Source organism: Halyomorpha halys, unplaced genomic scaffold, assembly GCF_000696795.3.
Source record: "Halyomorpha halys isolate HHAL.00 unplaced genomic scaffold, Hhal_1.1 Scaffold432.1, whole genome shotgun sequence".
Classification (NCBI taxonomy): domain Eukaryota; kingdom Metazoa; phylum Arthropoda; class Insecta; order Hemiptera; family Pentatomidae; genus Halyomorpha; species Halyomorpha halys.
In genome coordinates this window covers 381,325-401,140 of record NW_027112419.1, presented here as the reverse complement: position 1 = coordinate 401,140, position 19,816 = coordinate 381,325, and the positions used below count along the sequence as shown (strand labels likewise).

Sequence of the window (19,816 nt, the reverse complement as noted above, 5' to 3'; positions counted from 1 at the left end):
AGTTTGGCTAGACGTGATCCCCCACACACCCTATTCACCAGACCTTGCCCCAGCAAATTTTCACTTATTTTGGGCCCTCAAAAACTCTCTTAAAGAGAAACATAATAGTAAAAATCATAGTATTTTTTTTTTTTATTTCGGAAAGTTTATTATTGAAATTACCGAAAAACGAAAAACCTCATTTCATTGAGAATATATCCATATTTCACTACAACAAGATTAATGCAGAGGTTTATATATTCGTGAAAGGCTGATAAATAATTAATAATATTAGAAATAATCCATTACTACTCAGTACAAGGTTGATTTCTCCACCAATTCCAATTTATAAAGAAATCATTGATTCTTTTACTAATAAGAAAAGGGTGCAGCTATCACTTTTTTAATTTAAACATTTTTATAATATTATAAATTAAGGGACATGGAACGAAATAACATTTTGAGTAAAATATAGTTAAGATTTTTCACATATTATAGGACATTTAAATTTGTTTTTTCAATTTTATGCCGCAACATTTGTTTTTGGAATTAATTAACTTGTGCATTTTTTTTCACTACAATAAAAATAATTGCACTTTTCCCTTTGTTTTTAATTGGAATCTTTTCTTATAATGATTTCGGTAAAGTTATGATTTTTATCTAATTAAATTTTTAAAAAAAGGAGAAAGTAATAACCACCTGTGACTTTAAATGAATGCTTGTATACAAAGAATACTTCTCCCAATGAAATAATAATCGTGAAATTTGTTATATTTTATAAAATTATATTGCTGCATATGCTACGGTTATGGAAAGGGATGGCTAAATGCGGTAATATATATTTATTAATATTATTTTTTTATTTATTATTTTATTTTATTGAAGAGAATTAATACAATCTGCCACAAATTAAGGGTATTACGTTTTAGAGTTCAAAACCTTATTTGTACATTATTTATAAAAATAGAAGAATGAAAGAAAAAAAGAGAAAAACGAAGAACAAATGTAAATGATAACAATAGTAACTAGCTAAGTTATTTAAAAAAAAAATTAAAGAAATATATAAATAAAAGAAAGTACTATAAAGATTAGTGTAAATAAATAAAAATATGAATTTTTATAAAAATAAACTAAAATAAAACCGATGACTTAATAAAAAAAATATGTACAAGACAAAGAGAAGTAAATTTAAATAACAATAAAATAAATACACTTTCGCACCTGTTTACAATATTTACATTCGACAGGAGAACTCTGAGCCAAGCCTTGCAACATTCGTGTGGAAGGCAAGGCAATGCTCCAAGAGATCCCAGTGCTTCTCTCCCAGCCACGTTACTTGTATATATATAAATAAAACAAAAATTGACTATTTAAAATAACGAAAACACTAATCTAAAACTTCAGTTTATTTATGAGATTTCCGTCACTGTTGCTTTTTACGAATTCATTTGTTGTATAGATATTATTTTTTTTAAATATTTGTTTTTTTTCTGAAATTCATGTTACTCATATTACCATAAATTTGTTTTAACCTGAGTTAATATTTTTCATTTCGTTAACCATAAAATTAATTCAAGGTTTATATTTATTTTTTATCTATCACGGTTTGGGAGATTGTAAATAATTTCAAATAAAAAAATCAAAATTATTCTACAAGATGCTATAACAATGGTAAACCCAAGATCAAAACCAGTTTGGGGCACGCTATGGTCGTTGTGACATTTCAACCCGTAAAAGGCAAATGAACCAAACTTTTGAGAAAATTAAATATAATTATAGCAGTATTTTATAAGTTATTGCAATTATTTGCTTGAAAAAAAAAATTAATTTTTACTAAATTTATATTTTTTTTTACTTCTTGGTGGGAGGGGGGGGGGAGGTAGCCTAGATTGTTTTTAGAAGTCTCAATGATTCTTACAACTCTACTGAAACCGAATATGAACATTGAAACTTGCGTTAAATTCTGTTGTGGGCATGAGATAAAAAATATACTACCAATACATGAATTGGAATGAAATGAAACGGTAATTATATTTTATTGAACAATTTAAAAACTTATGTCTTAATTCTATGGTTAATGTTTAATAATTGTATAAGTTTGGTTATAAACTCAGCAATATAATACATATAATAAGGGAAGTTGTTAATCCAGATCTAGAGCGAAAGTGTATTGTGTAATAAGTTGCTTCCTCTCCAACATATTGATCTGAAATAAATTGGAAAACTTTCCTCTTGTACTATTATGAAGCTGGAAAATTCCATCGTTCCAGTAGTTTCTGAGGTTAGTCCATATAAAGTTTCGTTTGACTTATTTCTCTAAATATATTTTATTGAAAACTCATTGTTTGTTGTATGAATAACTCTCTTCCTTCATATCGACTAGAAATAAAATAAAAAATCATTTCATGATTGCTTGTTGAGTAAGTAATTCATAGTTCTATATGTGATTTATGTGTATTTACACAATAGTTTAGGATTTTCATCCATTCACCTTATACTAATTTACAAAATAATTAATATTATATTAAAAATTTAAAGTATTAAAAAAATCTGAGATAATAAGAAATCTCGAATCTACAACAAACAACTTATTATTCTCTACATAATTGTATACAAATATATAAACAAGAAATAACAAGCTAAATATTAAGAAGATAGCCAAACATTAAAATAAATAAAAAAAAATACAAATTTTCTAATTTATAAATACAGCAGCTATTAGACAAGCAGCCAATTATTCGCACTATTAAGGTCGTCTGATAGTTTTTAAATTATTTTTATAAAATATAATTACATATTTTATAATGTCCCAATTTATTTATTTATCGTGGATGAAGTTATGTTACAAACATTAATGTTTCGGCTGGAAAATATTACAACAATTTAAGGAGATGGCCTCCCCCTTCATATTCACATATGGTCAATCGGTTTAAGGTTTAGAAAAAAAATAATCGAAGTGAAATAATGGAAAATCTTCTTTTTGTTCGTGAATACCCACACAACTTTGCAGTAGATTGTAATACTTATCAATAAATAAAGTAATTATCTATTTAAAATTCTAAAATTAACATCCCCTGAAAATTTTAAAAAGTAACAAAACTAAACCTAGTAAATTATGCAAATGATATAAATTTTATAAAATTATAAAATTTTATAATCAAATTATAAAATGAATAAAATTTTATAATTTAATGTCTTCAATCTCATGTTAATCATCTAAATGTATATGTATACTAACAGTAGAAGTCAGTGCTCACTATTGAGTTTAGATAGTATATCATTGGAATTTTAAGTATTAGTAAATTTGCAAATTATCTGACAGACATGAACTATGTATTAAACAAAAAATAAATAATAAAAATTTGAAATAAACTAAATATGAATAAAAAAAAGAAAAACTTATCATGATCGGTGTAAGGAGTATAATTCCTTGCACTTACCCGGATAGATGTTTACTTTTTAATTATATATATATTAATTATATTTCCTTCTTTAAATATTTGAGAAAAAAATTCTTTTTTTTAACTAATAAATTAATAATTATTTAATTAGTTTTTTTATTAAGATTTTATATTGCTTATTATCCTTTGATTTTTAAGTTCTCATAGGACCAAGGCAAACTGAACTGAAACTGCGCAGGCTTTGGATAAATTTTGGCGAATTGCCCTATGTTGGTATTCAGGAATTCGTTGATTCACTTTCTAATTCAAACCATGATTCTCCAATGAGCTTCCCACATTAGATCAGAGTACGCGGTCGTTTTGTACGGGATAAAAAAAGATTCTATTAAACTCGAAGAAGGGGATTAGATTAATACAAAAAAAGTAATGCTAACAATGAACTAATACTTTGGTACAAATTTAAAAAAATCTAATAAATGAAAATAAATTTATTTTTATTAGTTCTGATTAATACAGGTTAAAGACGTAAGATAATTATTTAGATAACATATTTAACGCCGTTACTTTCGTAACCACTGAAAATAATTACATTCAGTAAAAAAAAAATAAATAAAGAATAAATAAAAGTAAACAATCCTTCAAAAATATTGATTTTTGAACGTGTATTCGAAATTGTTGAACAAATATTTGAAATATCTGAACATGATTCGGAGATTAAAGCTACTAGAAAAACTAAATCGGGAACGCCCCACCCCTTTCAAGAAAATCAACAATGGTCCTAAAAAGTTAAAGCAACAATAAAGATAATCAACTATTAACTTATAAGCAATTATAAATATATTTAACATAATATTTCTATTTTTTTTATACGAGATGCAACCATTGAATATGCAAGTCACCATAATAAGTCTTAAAATGTTTATAAGGATTAAATTATAATATTGCGTAATCGAAAATTAAGTGTATAAAAAAAAAAAAAAATTATATATACCAAAAACAAGTTAATGCATGATAAGTTATATATAAAATTCACAAGAAACGAAAAATATAAATTTTTTTGTTGATATTTCAAACGGAAGATTATTAAACAATAATTAAATATTATATAAGATTTAAATTTTCCAAATACCAATAAATAGCTGACCAGTCACATTTTTACTCATAGTAGTATCTTACAAAAGATAAGTTGACATAAACGTAGAATAATGTATATTTATATAAACAGTTGATGTTGTCCAGATGATATCTGAAGTTATAAAACGTTGGATTTTTTTAATAGTTATTTATTGGTATTTGAGACATGACTTACTGCTTTGCGTTTGACTCTTATAATTAAAAAATTAAAATCCGTACCGCTACAACCCAAGAAAGGACTTTGTAAGGAAGTACTGTTACTAGACCAACGGTTGTGTAAGGAGGTGAATTGGTCAGAATAAGGCTCAACCACCAGATTTTTACCCAATTTATGATGCTGGGTGGACACCAGGATGGCTTGAGAATCCACAGGGTTGTTTAACTCTCAGTGTAAGAGAAAACAATTTTTTGCCCAGCCGGATTAGAATCTGGGTTCTTGGAGTTAGTAATTTATTTACTTTTGATAAAGATTATTAGCGGTTATTTTTAATATTCATTTTAACATTATTTGCTTATATAAATATTATATTCTAATATATTATTATTAGAGATATTTTATTATTTTTATTTTTTAAACTTTTGTATTTTACCCTAGTTAGTAGCATCGTGGCCCTTGAATCTTATAATAATTTCCTAAAATAAATTAATATAAATATTTTGAAAGTGATATAATATGATAACTATGTATTGTTAGGCAAAATTGAGATAAAAAAAACAAAAAACTAATATCCCACAAAATAAAGTGGGTCTGTGATATTGGGGAGTTGCCAACATTAGCTTCACAACCTAACTCACCATTCACTCACTTAAGTTTGGAATCCTATACCTGTTGTTCCACAGATCGTTGTAATAGAAAAAAAAATGCTCGAACCAGTTAATCTATGCTATTCTACAATTAAACTTAGAATCAATCGGATTTAGATTAATAATATTAACAATACTAATTTATTATAGTAACGGGTTTACTTAGTGGCAAGCGATGGACGAGGTTGCCAATTGTTGGCAGAAAGTAAGACTTGGCAAAAATGCCCACAAACCTCATTTCGTGCGTCCTTCAAGAGAATATAATGATATTGAAACTATTTCTAAAAACTAAAATTTCTACAGTTAAAAAAGGAAAGTGCATGATTTACACTAACAGTTACCTACTTAATAATAGGTTAGTAATAATTACCAAAAACTAGCTATAAAATAATCAAGGAAGGAGCAGGTCAAGAAGAAATAAGAATTACATAAATGAAATTAACAACGGAAATTTATTGTGTGTTGGAGCCGAAAATTACATTTTGCGCTTAGATGAAGAGAGTGTCTTAGTAGTAGTAGGGGTAGCTAGAGTAAGCGGAGTATCCTGGGTAAGAGGCGGAGTAGGCGAGAGGAGCGGAGTATCCGGTGTAGGAGTATGGGTAGCCTCCGTAGAAGACCTGCTTCTTAACCCTCTGGGCCTCTTCTGGGAAGGCGGCGACGCAAGCGATGGCCAAAGCCACGAAGAACTGCAAGTGGAGACAGTATTAAGTAAATAGAAAGTGAAAAATTGTTTCTTTAGGGGGTAGCGAAGGTTTGATAAGTTTTAAAGGGTAAAACAAAATGAAATTAAAAAAGCATTAAACCAAGTTTGATACAATTAGTAAAATAGTCTAAACAAACTAAGTAATACTCACAAGGAATTTGATGGAAACCATTGTAAGATATCTGTTCACTGTTGCAGACGAACTGATACTTACTGGATGCTTGCCCCGATATATATACTGGATTACTTCAAGGCCACGACCGCGCCTCCTCGCTTTGTCTTTCTTTTGGTGTGAGTTAATTAATATTCTGATCAGAAAAAAAACCTTAGGTTTCCATCAAAAGAAAAGAAGTGGGCCCGCAGAGACAGTTGCTAGCCAATAATTTCATCGTTTAAGTATGATATTTTTAATCTAAGCAATCTATTGATCTTGTCTTGTGTATTATTAGCATATATAGCCAAAATAAATATATATTTTGTATGGTAAATAGTTTATAATTACAATAAATTAGTAATCCGTAACATTAGCTCACCGTTAAACTTGGTCTGGCAAAATTATATCTAATTATTATTATGATGTTTAATTTTTCGCTCACAATTCTTTTGAACAATACTCTAAGATTACGCAATGAGTATTTTAACTTTTTAAAATTTCAACTTTCTTCCTTTTTTTTCTTTAATATTTTATTATTGGTGAATAATAATTAAAATATGCTGGCCAAAATTAAGGGCAATGGGTATTTGAGCTCTAAGTGCACATTCATACTGTATATTCAGTACAAATTATTGAAGAGAAAATGACAGTAATAATAATAATAATAATAATAATAATAAAGAAATATCCAGCTACAAAAATTAGTAAAGAAATATATTAATAGTGCTACTTAAAACAAAATTGAACGAAAATTAATTTAAAATAATTCCATCTTAAAACACATTCATAAAAATCAATTTCAAGAATTGATGGAAATAGTCCCCCCCATTACTAAGGAAATATTACACAACATGACATGAGGAAATATAACACAGAGAATTCAACAATGTTTACATATTCTATAAATCAGAGTTAGGAAAAAAAGTAATTGGAATTGTTTTCAATTACTGTAATTTGAAACTAGGAAGTGAAATTAGTGATTTCAACAAGTTTCAAAACTATTGTAATTGCAATACTGGTCCGATATTATAATTACGAGTTGAACCAAAAAATCATAACTAAATTTGACTGTCGTCAGTAATTTTTATTACTTATTGTCCAACATTGCCATCTATAACGTGTTTCCACGTGTTTTCTATTCAGTGAGAAATGAGTTCGAAAACCCTGATATCGGATAAAATGTAGATTCTTGTCGAATTCGAGGAAAATGCGGAAAATATGTTGCAGCACGTTTTAGGATTTATCCTGTCTGTTAAAACTTTTAAAACTTGAAGACTGAATTTCGAAGGCAAGTTTTTACAGTCTATTAATGACTTGGAGCGGGACTAATTGGATTTATATCTTGTTTACAACGGTATCCCGACCACCACTAACCATATAATTATTTACTATCTCTTAAATATTTAAATATAAAAATATACCCTTTTAATATTCAAAGCATAATGAAGTCCTCGTATAGACGTTAAGTAAAGTCCAATCGAGTCAACAATTGATTCTTAATTTATAAAAAAATTATTTTACGACAATAAAAAAATAAAAATAAAAGGAAAATATTGTCGATTGTAATTTAATATTCAAGTTTTTGAATTTAACCTGGCAAATACTAATATTGAATTTGAAATTTTAGACGGCTGTTTCAGAATTCAAATCGTAAAACAGACCAAACCTTTGCTTCCTTAAGAAAAAATAATAACATTTATAATTATTTTTTATGTCTGGTTCTGATATGCATTTAAGATCAAAACTTTATTTTTTTTTGCTGTTGAAATGATTTCTTATAAATCTCAATGATTAATACTCAAGCAATTTCTATCTGATTCAGAAAAGGTACTCGATGTGGTATCAGACGGAGCGAGAAAAATAAGGAACGCAGACTTAAAAAAATCTGTTTTTATCTTATTTTCATGGGGCTGAATTATTTGATTTTAATATTTGCTCGACGGTGGCGATTAATTATTTAATGTATCGTATTAATTTTATGTTTTTAGTATAAACATATACTGGTAATATCAACCTCTGAAATCAATATATGGTCGGTGTAAAGCCAAAGTGGGATATCTAAAATTTTAGAAAAAGTTTTGTTGGAATTATGATTATAGATGTATGGTAGCATCATATTTATATTTTCTATGTAAGTCGATTGATCCTTTTATATTTTAAATTACTGACGTCACATATTCAATTAGATTAGTTTGGGATTGAAAAGAAACCAGAAAATAGAAAATACAAAAAACCAAGAAAGAAAATTGGTACGACAATATCAATATTTCATTTTTTATTTTTTACATTTGATGTATATAATTTTTATTTCAAACTAGTAAATATTGCTAGTAGACTACTTATTTACAATAGACGCCTAATTTTTATATTTTTCATTTTATGTCATTAATTATTTGTTTACTAATAATTTAATTTACTAAAAGTTTAAAAAAAAATATTAAAATCTGAACTGGTACAACCCATGAAGAGTCAAGGGTGTAGTACTTTGTAAGGAAGTACTATTACAAGATCAACGGTTGTGCACAGAGGTGATTTGGCCAGAATCACGCTTGACCGTCAGATTTTTACTGGTACCCAATTTAAGAGGCTAGGTGGACTCCAGGAGGGCTCCATAACCCACAGGATTGACTCACGGCTACAGTGTAACAGAAAACAATTCTCTGCCCAGCCGGATTCGGGCCTGGATCCTTGGAGTTAGTAATTTGTTCACTTTTGATAAAGATTATTAGTGGTTGTTTATAATATTCATTTAAACATTATTTGCTTATATAAATATTATTTTCTAATATATTATTATTAAAGATATTTTATTATTTTTATTTTTTAAAGTTTTGTATTTTACCCTATGGGACTAAAGCCCATTTTCAATGCCCAATGTATTATTCTAAATGTAATTATCCCATAATAAATAAAGAATATTATCATAATTATTATATATATGTAATAACTATTGCAAAATTATAGATAACAATAAAAACAAATTGAACAAAATACTAACTGAAGATTATTCATTCCGTTAAATTTTCTATAGTATACTTTTCGTTTATACAATGTCTCAGTATATGCTAAATATTATTCATTTTTCTTAACATAAATCTTATTTTATTTTTATTCCCACTTCGCATTTATATTCTCGTAATGCGAATGTATTAATGATAATTATTTTTCTAGTCTTGGTTTAATAAATATACTATGTAAAGAAAAACAAATAACAAGTGAAACACATTAAGTAAAGGATTTGTAGTTTTTATTAGGTATTTGGTTTTTCAAATGTAAAATGTTGAAAAGATTAAACCACAAAGCATTTATTAATATCATAAAAATCTGCTTATAAAAAAATTAATATTTCCATGACATTAAAAAAAAAAATTATATCATAAAATATCTTAAAACTTCAAATTTCGACTTATAGTCGATTAATATCCTTATTAATTAATACTATATATTATCCTTACTTGTAAACCAAGGATATTAAACATTACAAGAGAGCTAGATGGGTAATTTTCTCTCGGTGATTGGCTACTATATCCTGCACAGCTCGAAGGCTCTGCGGTGGTGCCTATCTCTTTCTATCTTTGTCCTTGGTTTCTCCAAAATGTCTTTAATTTAGTAGTTTACTTAATTATGATATTTTACATTTACAACATGTTTTATTTTTACCTACTTATTTTGTATTCACTGAACCTTAATAATTTTCTTTATATCGACTGTTTATAAATTTTAGCATTATTTTGTTTGCCCACTATTTTTACTTGTAATGCACATCAATTGTTTTCCTTAATTTTACCGATTTTTTTTCATGTATTCATATATCAAATTCATGTATATATATATTTTTGATTTTAAAGAGGGTCGAAAATGTTTGTTTAAGAACGCTGTGGGCTCGATTCACTCCTAGGTCAGTTAGGTTTTATTTTGACATTCCCACCCTGCATTAAATGATACTTCACTGTAGAACAGTTAAATTTATTTAACCTTGATGTTCCTCAAGGGAGTATCCTCTGTCCCATCCTCTAAACCGTCTATACAGCTGAAATCCTAACCAATCCTAACTCTATCCTCACCACGTATGCTGATGACACATGTGTGCTCGCTGTTAATAATAACCCTGTGATAGCAACCCAAACTCTCCAATCCCATATCCCAGAATGATATCGCTCGAAGAATGGTATCGTAATCAGAGGATTAAAATAAATCCCATCAAATCACCTTTACTCTTCGTTGTAAACCTACCAACTGCCCTACAGTCTCCTTCAATAATGTTGATCTTACCCCTGTCGAACAGATCCGCTATCTCGTACTACATCTGGACAAACGATTAACCTGGAATCCTCACACAAGACTGAAAAGGCAAGGAACTGCACGTCAATTTCGACTATTACAGCACTTACAAGACAAACGGTCTAAACTTCCAATTCCCACAAAAGACTGATCTACATGACAATAATAAGGCCTATCTGGACATACGGAGTTGAGCTTTGTGGCTCCACTAAACCTTCGAATTTACCAATCCTTACAATCCAAAATAATTCGTAAAATCCTCAATGCTACTTAGTTTTTCACAAATTAAATCATCCATAAAGAACTTAATGTTCCACATGTAAACGATCAGACCCGAAACAGAAATCAATCCTTCCATTGTAAACTATCCATCAAAACCCTCTAGTTTCTAACCTTGCTTCTCCTACTATTCCTGAGACCCCTCCGAGACGCCTTAAAAGAAGATGGCCTCGATACCTTCTAGTGAAGAGATATGATTAGAGTGCTACCAATGGATAGTTTCTCTACATGCCTGTTTCACTCCTTTTTGACCTTACATCAAATTTACTTGATGTATATTTATATGTATATTATGTAAATAAAGTTGTAAATAGCAATAAATAAATTTTAAACATAATAATACTTAAAGTCCTAATTTTGTTATACACTAACTTTATTTGGTCTTTTTTTTTAGTTTTTAAATTTTTTTTTTTAAGAAACCTTTTATACAGGGAAGACTAAAATATAGATCTATTCTATGAAGAAAAGCCATTTTTCAAACCAACAAATAATCATCATTAAGTAAACTTAAAACGAGGAACTATATTGATTGATATTAATATTTTTGGCAGTATATTATCAAAATCATGATAAATAGAGTAAAATAACCGAATAAATGAATATGGAGGTGGAAAAGTAATGAATCTCGTAACGAATGGTTTGTAATTTACATTCAATTCATTTTTACTTTCATTTATTTATATATAGTAATACATAGTAAGGGAAAGTAGGGCAATCGTGCAAAGTCCCCTTAGTCCAAATGAATGGACACCTTGCTGAATGGTGTTTTATTTCATTTTTTTTAATCAGAGATGTGACAGAATCGTGGTAGTTTTAAAATATATATAACATAATTAATAATAGTTTTATTATTATATTATCATTTATATATTTCTGTAAATATGGTGCGAATGTGTTCCTTCAGTTCGAATACCAATGTCTGAATTTATACATAATGTTATATAAATGTTATGTTATTCAAATATTTTAAGAAAAATGGGTATTTCTGGTTGGAAAAATATTTTAAGTATTCCTTTCGACATAAAAACAAGTTTATACCTTAAATCATGGTAGTTATCAACTATTAAAAAAATTAGTTCTTCGGTTTAAAATGTGGATATAAAATTACATCCATATACAATTAGTACATCCAAAATAATACATCATTAATTTATATATAATCTTTTCAATTTCTTGTCCCTGGTATTTATTGTTTAAATAAATCAATTGGTACCCATGTTAAGTCTAAACACTCTTTATCATATCATCAACAGTTCAACGTTTCGGCAAATTCGGCCATTCTCAAGGACAATCTAACAATTACAAGCTTTTATTATACATTAATTTGTAACAAAATTAACAACAATGTTAGTAAAACCCATACATCCTAGGATGGTTACAATTTTTATTTATTAAGATTTTGATTATTCTATTTAAATTTTATTAATGATTCAAAATCACTTTTCCCTCTATATAAAAGTTCATGGATATTATTTTTATCATTTTTGTGTTTTTCTATGAAATTTCCTATTTTCTTAGTTGTATTATTTCTCAGGCTAGTTTTGTGGTGATCACAAGTGTCCATTTCATTTAAATCAAAGTAGCCTGCAAAACGTTTTTAAATAATTAGATGTGAGGTGTTTATATTTATTTTTAAGGTATGTTAAATTATTAATCATAATGTTGTTAAAATTATTACAGTATAATAAAAGCTATTAACTGTTAGATTGTCCTTGAGGATGGCTGAATTGGCCGAAACGTTGGACTGTTGATGATATAATAGAGAGTGTTGAGATTTAACATTGATTCATTTAAATAATATGTCATTAATAATATTATTAAAAACATTTTATTTCGACGTTTATCTAACTCTATATTCTGAGTGAGGAAAGATTCAAGGGTAAGGAGAGAGAAGAGGGCGATAAAAAATAATAACTGATTTTAGTTGAATATTTTTTTAGAATAGGGAATATTAACAATAAATTAAAAAAATAATCATCAATTTAACAAACTAAGACTGAAAAATTAATTTAGTTGTTCGTATATAGATATTAAACGGGTAATTACCAGACCCTAAATTCATTAAGCCACCTCCTTTTATCAAATGTTTTGCCTCAAGGCTCAGAGTTAGCTCAAAGGAAGATTAACGTGGGCGTCGACTTTTGACATCACCAGAAGGCTCTTGTGCTACGGGGGTAACACCCCACGAAGAGGAGGCGAAAGGAATCGAGTTTGTGAGCTCTAGAGGGCACCATGCATTTAACGGCATTACCCTGATGGAAATTATTCTGAATTTATCCGAATAATCAGGAATAGAAACAAACGAAGTTGCTCCTAAAGGCTTTTATAGGAGAACCGAAAGGGTTTAACAGTCTTTGGAGTGTTGATCCATTAGTACTTTCTGGTATTGTTTTTGCGAGGAATTTCAGAATAGAAATTGTCAAATATTAAATCAATGAATAAATTGTTTCTACACAAGAAGCTTTTTATTTCATATAAAATTAAGTGATTGTTTTTAAATTCGAAAAATTAACAATCATTGTATAATGCGTTGAAAATTTGAATCTAGTTATATATATATATATAAACACACACAAATAATTCCTTTTTCTCTTTTTTTTTAGGTTTTGCTTTCGCCGATACTTAAGTGGTGCCGAAACCCGGGAGCTTTAGATACTGGAGTAATTTTTGTTTTAAAGAATTTTTTTTTAAGTCTCCTTTAATTTTTTACGTCGATGTCAGCTGACTGAGGAGCTGATCGAATGTATAAATATGAACGCAATAAAACGAGTAATTAATATCAGTCCAAGGGTGTTTTTCTCTTTGTTTAAGTTTTGCTTTCGCCGATACCTAAGTTATTTATACATATATAGGTTGTTGTTCAAAAATTTTTTTTTATGTGTGATGGCATTATTTTTATTGTGAATTATATATTATTGCAGTTTTAAGGATGAGCTAGTACAAGTTACAAACATTCAATATATTGAAGATTTGAGGAAGAGTAATAGAGGGTTTATATTTTGTCCTTGAAAAAGAATAATCGATCTAGAAAATTAACAGGATGAACATACAAAATTCAGTCACAAATCTTTAATAATATTTTCAATTATATTAAAAGTGAAACTGCATAGGTTTATTTTCATCTGATTTAGATTCAAATCGAATTCTTGCTTAAATTTGCTAATACATCGTAAAAATCTTGCTACAAAAACCTCTCTATTTCCTATAAAAGTTATCTGTCTGAAGAAAACCCACAAAGAGCATATGCTGAGCTAGCGAAGTAAAACAGTTCAATCACAGAGCTGAGTAGCTGATCCAGGCGAGCCATTCCGCTCATCTATAGCCCAACATCGATCAAGTTGAGGAATCGGCTTCTACCAGCTGTGACAGGCCTTTCGGTCTACTCCGTCATCCTGGAAGCGATCTACATTCCCGCATCTGTCCTTGGAGGCTTTTCGTCAGTCTCCTCACGTATTTCAGGTCTGCTCTGTGTCTTTCAAATCGCGACAAACTTTTTCGGCCTAGGATGAGATATGACGGACGTTTAAAGAAGAAAAGAAAAATAGAGGATGACGTGTTCGAAGTATGAAGACTGCTTAAATGAGCCATGAATATGAAACGATTAGCAGACTGGTAAAGATGAGGAACTTCTTTTTTTCAATGTTTTCTGACATCGATGACACATAAACTTATACTTTTGTGAAACCTTAAAAGTTCATGTAAATTTGACGTCCGTTATTTTTGAAGCGAATATCTTATTCGCTAAAGTTAAGTTGGCTTATGTATCTATTGATATGTTATGGTTTATTTATATGTTTTCAAAGGTGCAGAAAATAATGCTTTATGATCCTGAAGTAGCATATCGATCCATTTTAACCGTTTGGAAATCCAAACTAAATTCATACATGTGTAAAATTACCAGAAATAATTGCAATTACTAACAGTCAAGGAGGATTGTAACTTCAATAGCTTAAATTCAAGAAGGAACAATAATTGAGAATTACAATTACAATAATTGAACAGAGTGGTAACAATAATAGAATTATAATTACAATAATTATAATTGTGTCTTAAAATTACCTCTGCATAATTTCTCTTCAAAACCACTATTTATGATTTGGACCATTAACGGTTATCATAGTGTAATTATATTGGTACCGAAACACATTATTGAAGATGTAAATAAATTACTCATGTAATGATTCCTGCCAAACTTTGATAGGTAGATTGCATTTATAACCAACGATATGCCGTTGTTGGGCACTATAAGAGTTAATTTAGAGTTTTTTGTCAATAATTTAACTACAAAAATTATTTTTTTTTTTTACGTTTTAATCGAAAACCAAAAGTATTGTGATAAATTCAAATTTTGTAAGTGCTAATTTTAACGAATCTCGGCGTTCGTTGCCCACCGGCTCCCAAAAATATTTTCGGTTCTTGTTCTATTTGTGCCACAGATATATTTTAAGTGCGTGGATCATCCGATGCCTGAGTACCAAATCGCGCGCGCATTCTACGTGCAATAGTGAAACACCAATTCTACATACGGTAATACCAAATCGGCTCAAACGGTTTTAATAAAACTTGCCTAATGTCATATAAATAAAGCTTTTAAACGTTTCATACATAGCAAATTCTCTAGAAAAATTAGGACGAATATTTTAATTAAAAGTAAATTGTATTTATTAGTTGATGTAATATAAATTGGGTTAAGGCGGCTGATAGTTCTTCACCACAAATTTATTAATAATTTCACAACGTTTCGGTCTAACAAGGCATTTCCCAAGCACAAAATTTCTATGATATCTGGGGTTATGATATATCATACAAGAATAAAATTCTCAACTATTAGTAAATACAAAATAGGAATACCAAAAAACGTAACTTAACTCAAAAGTATACATATTATAACAAAATCTTAATTAGACCAATATTACTGAAGCTGCAGCTAATTAATTTTGTTTTGAACTTGCACCAAGGAAAGCCAAGTATTAGATTAAATAATATAACATTTAGTAACAAACTAAATTTTACTTATCCCTAAAGGCATGATGAGAAATGTTAAAAAATAAAAAAATAGAATGATGAGGATGCTAGAATTTTCACCTGTACAAATTGCAGTTACATATTATACCTTTATCCTGGTGCTGATTCGTCACCTCTTGAGTTTCATTACATTGGAGACTAATTAACAAAGCCTTAATGATCTCTTCAACATACATTAACATTCGGAGACAGGTAGAGAACTTTAGTAACTTAGTTAACCAGCGCGATAAGTCCATCATCTTGTTGAGTTACTGCCGGAATAATTCAATAATTTTTCACTCAGTTAAGTCGGATTTGGGAATGTACGTATCAAAGTACATCAATCCATTTAGATACTACGAGAATATTAAAACATCTAGCTATCTCAAAGAATCTCTGCGTTATTAGAAGAAAACATTGTTAGATAAAAGATAAATAGATAAGTTTTGATCTCTTGGGTTTTGTTGTATATGCACCTTCTATTCTCTTAACTAATAAAAAAAAAATAATAAATACGTAAAATAAGTCAACAGTTAAAAAAAAAATACAAAATGATCAATATCAAAATTACAAATTAGGTAGCGGCTAAAATTAAAAAATCTGCAACTAAAATTCAAACATAATGATCTGAGGAATTTTAAGATACGCCACAAAGAATTGCTCTGACAACATGTAGTAAGTAGATATCGATATATTTTTTATATTAATTTATTATTTTTTGTATATTTATAGTAATTAGTTTAAATACTACACAAGCCATATTATTATAAATATTATCCATATTCTTTTTATAATCATATAATTATAATTAATAATAATAACGACTTTGTGAACCTAAATAGTTCTCTACATACATCTTTCCAGTGACGCCCCTCCAAACCCAAATCTACTAAATCAGTTTTAACGCAATCCTCCCATCTACGATTAAGTCTTCTCCTCAAACGTTTACCCGTCGATTCAGTATTTATTAACATTTTAGGGATCCGCTCGTTACAAAGCCCTACACCCATCTTATACCTCGCAATATAATAACCTTAATTATATTTACCGGGTGCGGGTCCCTTAATTCAGCGTTTCGTAGCTTTATAAATTCTCCCATTAGTTCATCCTGTTTCGGTCCGAGTATTTTATGCAATTATTTATTTTCGAAAACCTTAAGGCGCTGCTCTTCCCGTTGTATAAAAGGCAAAAATTAGCATTCATAAAGAACATTGGGAAGAATAATAGTTTTGTAAATTATAACTTTTAAGTTTTTGGATAGAAGGTCCGAGTAAAGCAATTTCGAAATTGAAAAATAACAAGCATTTCCCGCCTTCAACCTCGTGTTTATTTCCTCATCAGTTTCGTTTATAATATATATATATTTATGATTATAATATAACCATATATTTTTATTTTTAATTTCAGGGGTATGCACCCCACTTACCAACACTTTCATACATCATAACCCCTTTAGAATTTTTCCTTTCAACCTTTTTGGGTTGAATGAAAAATAAAACAAGACTCTGAAAGGGTTTTTAATCAGAATTTTCATAAAGCGCTCCACTCTTAACCATAGTTCACAACGCATCCCCATAGGCCCTGGAGTTGAGTGTTAAAAGCTTTGGACTCTAAAATTCGATCAGTTAAAGTACACCTATCACAAGTGAAAGCACTTGAAAGTTTAAGTACGCTTATTTTTTTACCTAAATTTTATTGTGTCACAAGTACACTACCCCTAGCAAACTATTTATTTTTTCAACTCTTTGTTCAAGATGTGCAATTACAAACCATTGTAAGAAAAAAAATATCGAATTACCTAAGTAATATTTTCATTATAATTTATACAAAATAAAAAAAAAAAACAGAAATTATAAAAAATAAAAAGATCATAAAAATTGTCAGTGACAAAAGTAAAAAAAAATCTTAAGTGGTTAGAATTAAAATACAATAACATAGAATTTATCAGATCATGCATAATTTAAACAATAATTTTTTAAACAGTTTTTTTTTGCTACTTGAATCATGGAAACCAAGTTGTCATATTTCCGTTCATCAAAGTCCGTTTCATCTCTCTTCCTATCAAAGAAAGAAGTTGCATGCTTCATTTTGGGTGTGACCCTTCAGAAAATTGCATAATTGAACTGATGTGAAATTTTATATATTTCCAATATTAAAGCAAAGCACCGATGTGATTTCTAAACGTTAGCGAATTAAAATTAATATAAATAAAACAAGATTTAACCTTTTCTGTAAAGGTTTCTTATATTATTCGCTATCAAATTATTTCAATTATTATTACGGGCACGATATATTGTTTTTATGCTTATCATTGACATTGGAGTCGTGGTGTTCCTCTGTACCAGGGCCAGGCGGTCGAGCAGTTCCATAACCGATTGGCCACACCGCGTTTGCATGGTTCGCCGCCTTTCTTCTACACCAACGTCCTCTTCGTCCCTGTAAAGGAAGAGAAAAAAGAACATCCTGCACTCGAGTACTGACCGCGAAACTGGCCAGCTTGTCGAATGGGCAGGAGGAGAATCGAGACACTCACCATTTAAAAATACTTCATTATATGGTTTGGAAACATAAATTGAAACAATAGGGGTATTCATGATATTGTGTTAAATGTTATAACTATCGGATTGTGAGCAGACCTATTTAAAGTCATGGTAAATGTTTAATGCATAAGAGCTTTTAGAGGATTTTCTGAGCAGCTTGTTTTATAACTCTTCCTTCCAAAATTTCTTGGTTATTGTTGACTTCTAAGTTTTGATTACAGTAATTTATTACAACAGCCTAAAGTAAGTGAAAAACAGAAGTGTGAAAGTTTGGCTACTGATTGTCTTGTCCGAAACAATACTAACACAATCAAAAGACGAACTACTAGCACGTAACCTAACACAACAAACAAAATGCTGTATAGCTCAGCTGGTCTGTTGCATGGCTAATTCTCTATTTAACAGACTCTCAACCATGTTATATCGCTTGATGATAAAAGAAGGAAATATTGCTCCATTTAACATAACTTTTTCCATTTAACACGCTTTAACATGTTAAACTCTAGATCATGAATACCCCTAATAAATGCTATAAGGAGAGAAAAAGACATGTTTATTAAAAATTATACTTTTTTTCTAATTGAGAATTTGGGGATTTTATTATCTTTAAACCTTCCAATTTACTTGATGTTTTCTTTTTCTTTCAGACAATTTGATTATCTATGATATTGTCATATATATGTACTTACTACGATTCAATATTAGTATTATGCTGAAACAATTCGGAACGACTTGAATTGTGGTAAAAGATTATTTAGGAGTGAAACAAAGTTGATATTTGATTTTAGGACCCCAAGAAGCCCTTACACACGAATTTTCAAAGAAATTAGAAAATAAGATTTTTTTGTCCAAACTTTTCGCCCTACACCGGCTTTGATTATTTTTAAAAAATCCAAAAAAATAGAAAGAACTTCAATCCTACTCGACCAATCTACACCAAACTTGGCAGTGGTTCAGAGATCTATAAACTGAACTAAACGGAACAAACCGTATTATCCACACGCCCAAAGCACCTAAGGCTAAAAACTGATTTGGAAGAAATCGTAAATAACACCGACCAAAACTAGTTTTGAGCCTGGATTTTAAATGCTAAATTTTATTACTTCCGTTACAAACTAATAACATAAAAAATGTTTTTTATAAACTAGTATGATAATTATGTTTTAATGCTTGTCCATGTTTTTGTAATTTTCACTAATTTTCCCTTGTTTTTTCTCTTTATTATGGTTGAAATAAACAGTATTTGGCAAACATTTCTACAAATTTCATAAAAATGAAAAATGAAATTTGTTTTTTTAATGGATTTTGGTAACTTTTTATTTGACATGTATTTTTTAACAATATTTCAAACGAACAATTGTTTTTTAATAACCTCATTAATTGGCAGGATCGTAAACAATAATTTAAAGCGTGGTTTTTGAGAAGAACATAAATAATTTGAAACAAATTCAATTCATTTCTGGAATGGTTATTATTTACTAAACGAAAGTAAAAAATATTTAATATAAATACAAAATATAAATAAAGTAAATAAAAT

The 19,816-nt window shown here is 28.9% G+C and overlaps 1 long non-coding RNA gene across 1 annotated transcript; it reads right to left on the bottom strand.

Moving 5' to 3' along the window:
- Positions 1-5,751: 5,751 nt before the first annotated feature.
- On the bottom strand, positions 5,752-6,279 carry LOC106682619 (uncharacterized). The gene is made up of 2 exons (XR_001343459.1): positions 6,173-6,279; positions 5,752-6,004 (listed from the first exon to the last, which is right to left on the bottom strand). It is a non-coding gene; the product is annotated as an uncharacterized lncRNA (long non-coding RNA).
- Positions 6,280-19,816: the final 13,537 nt, after the last annotated feature.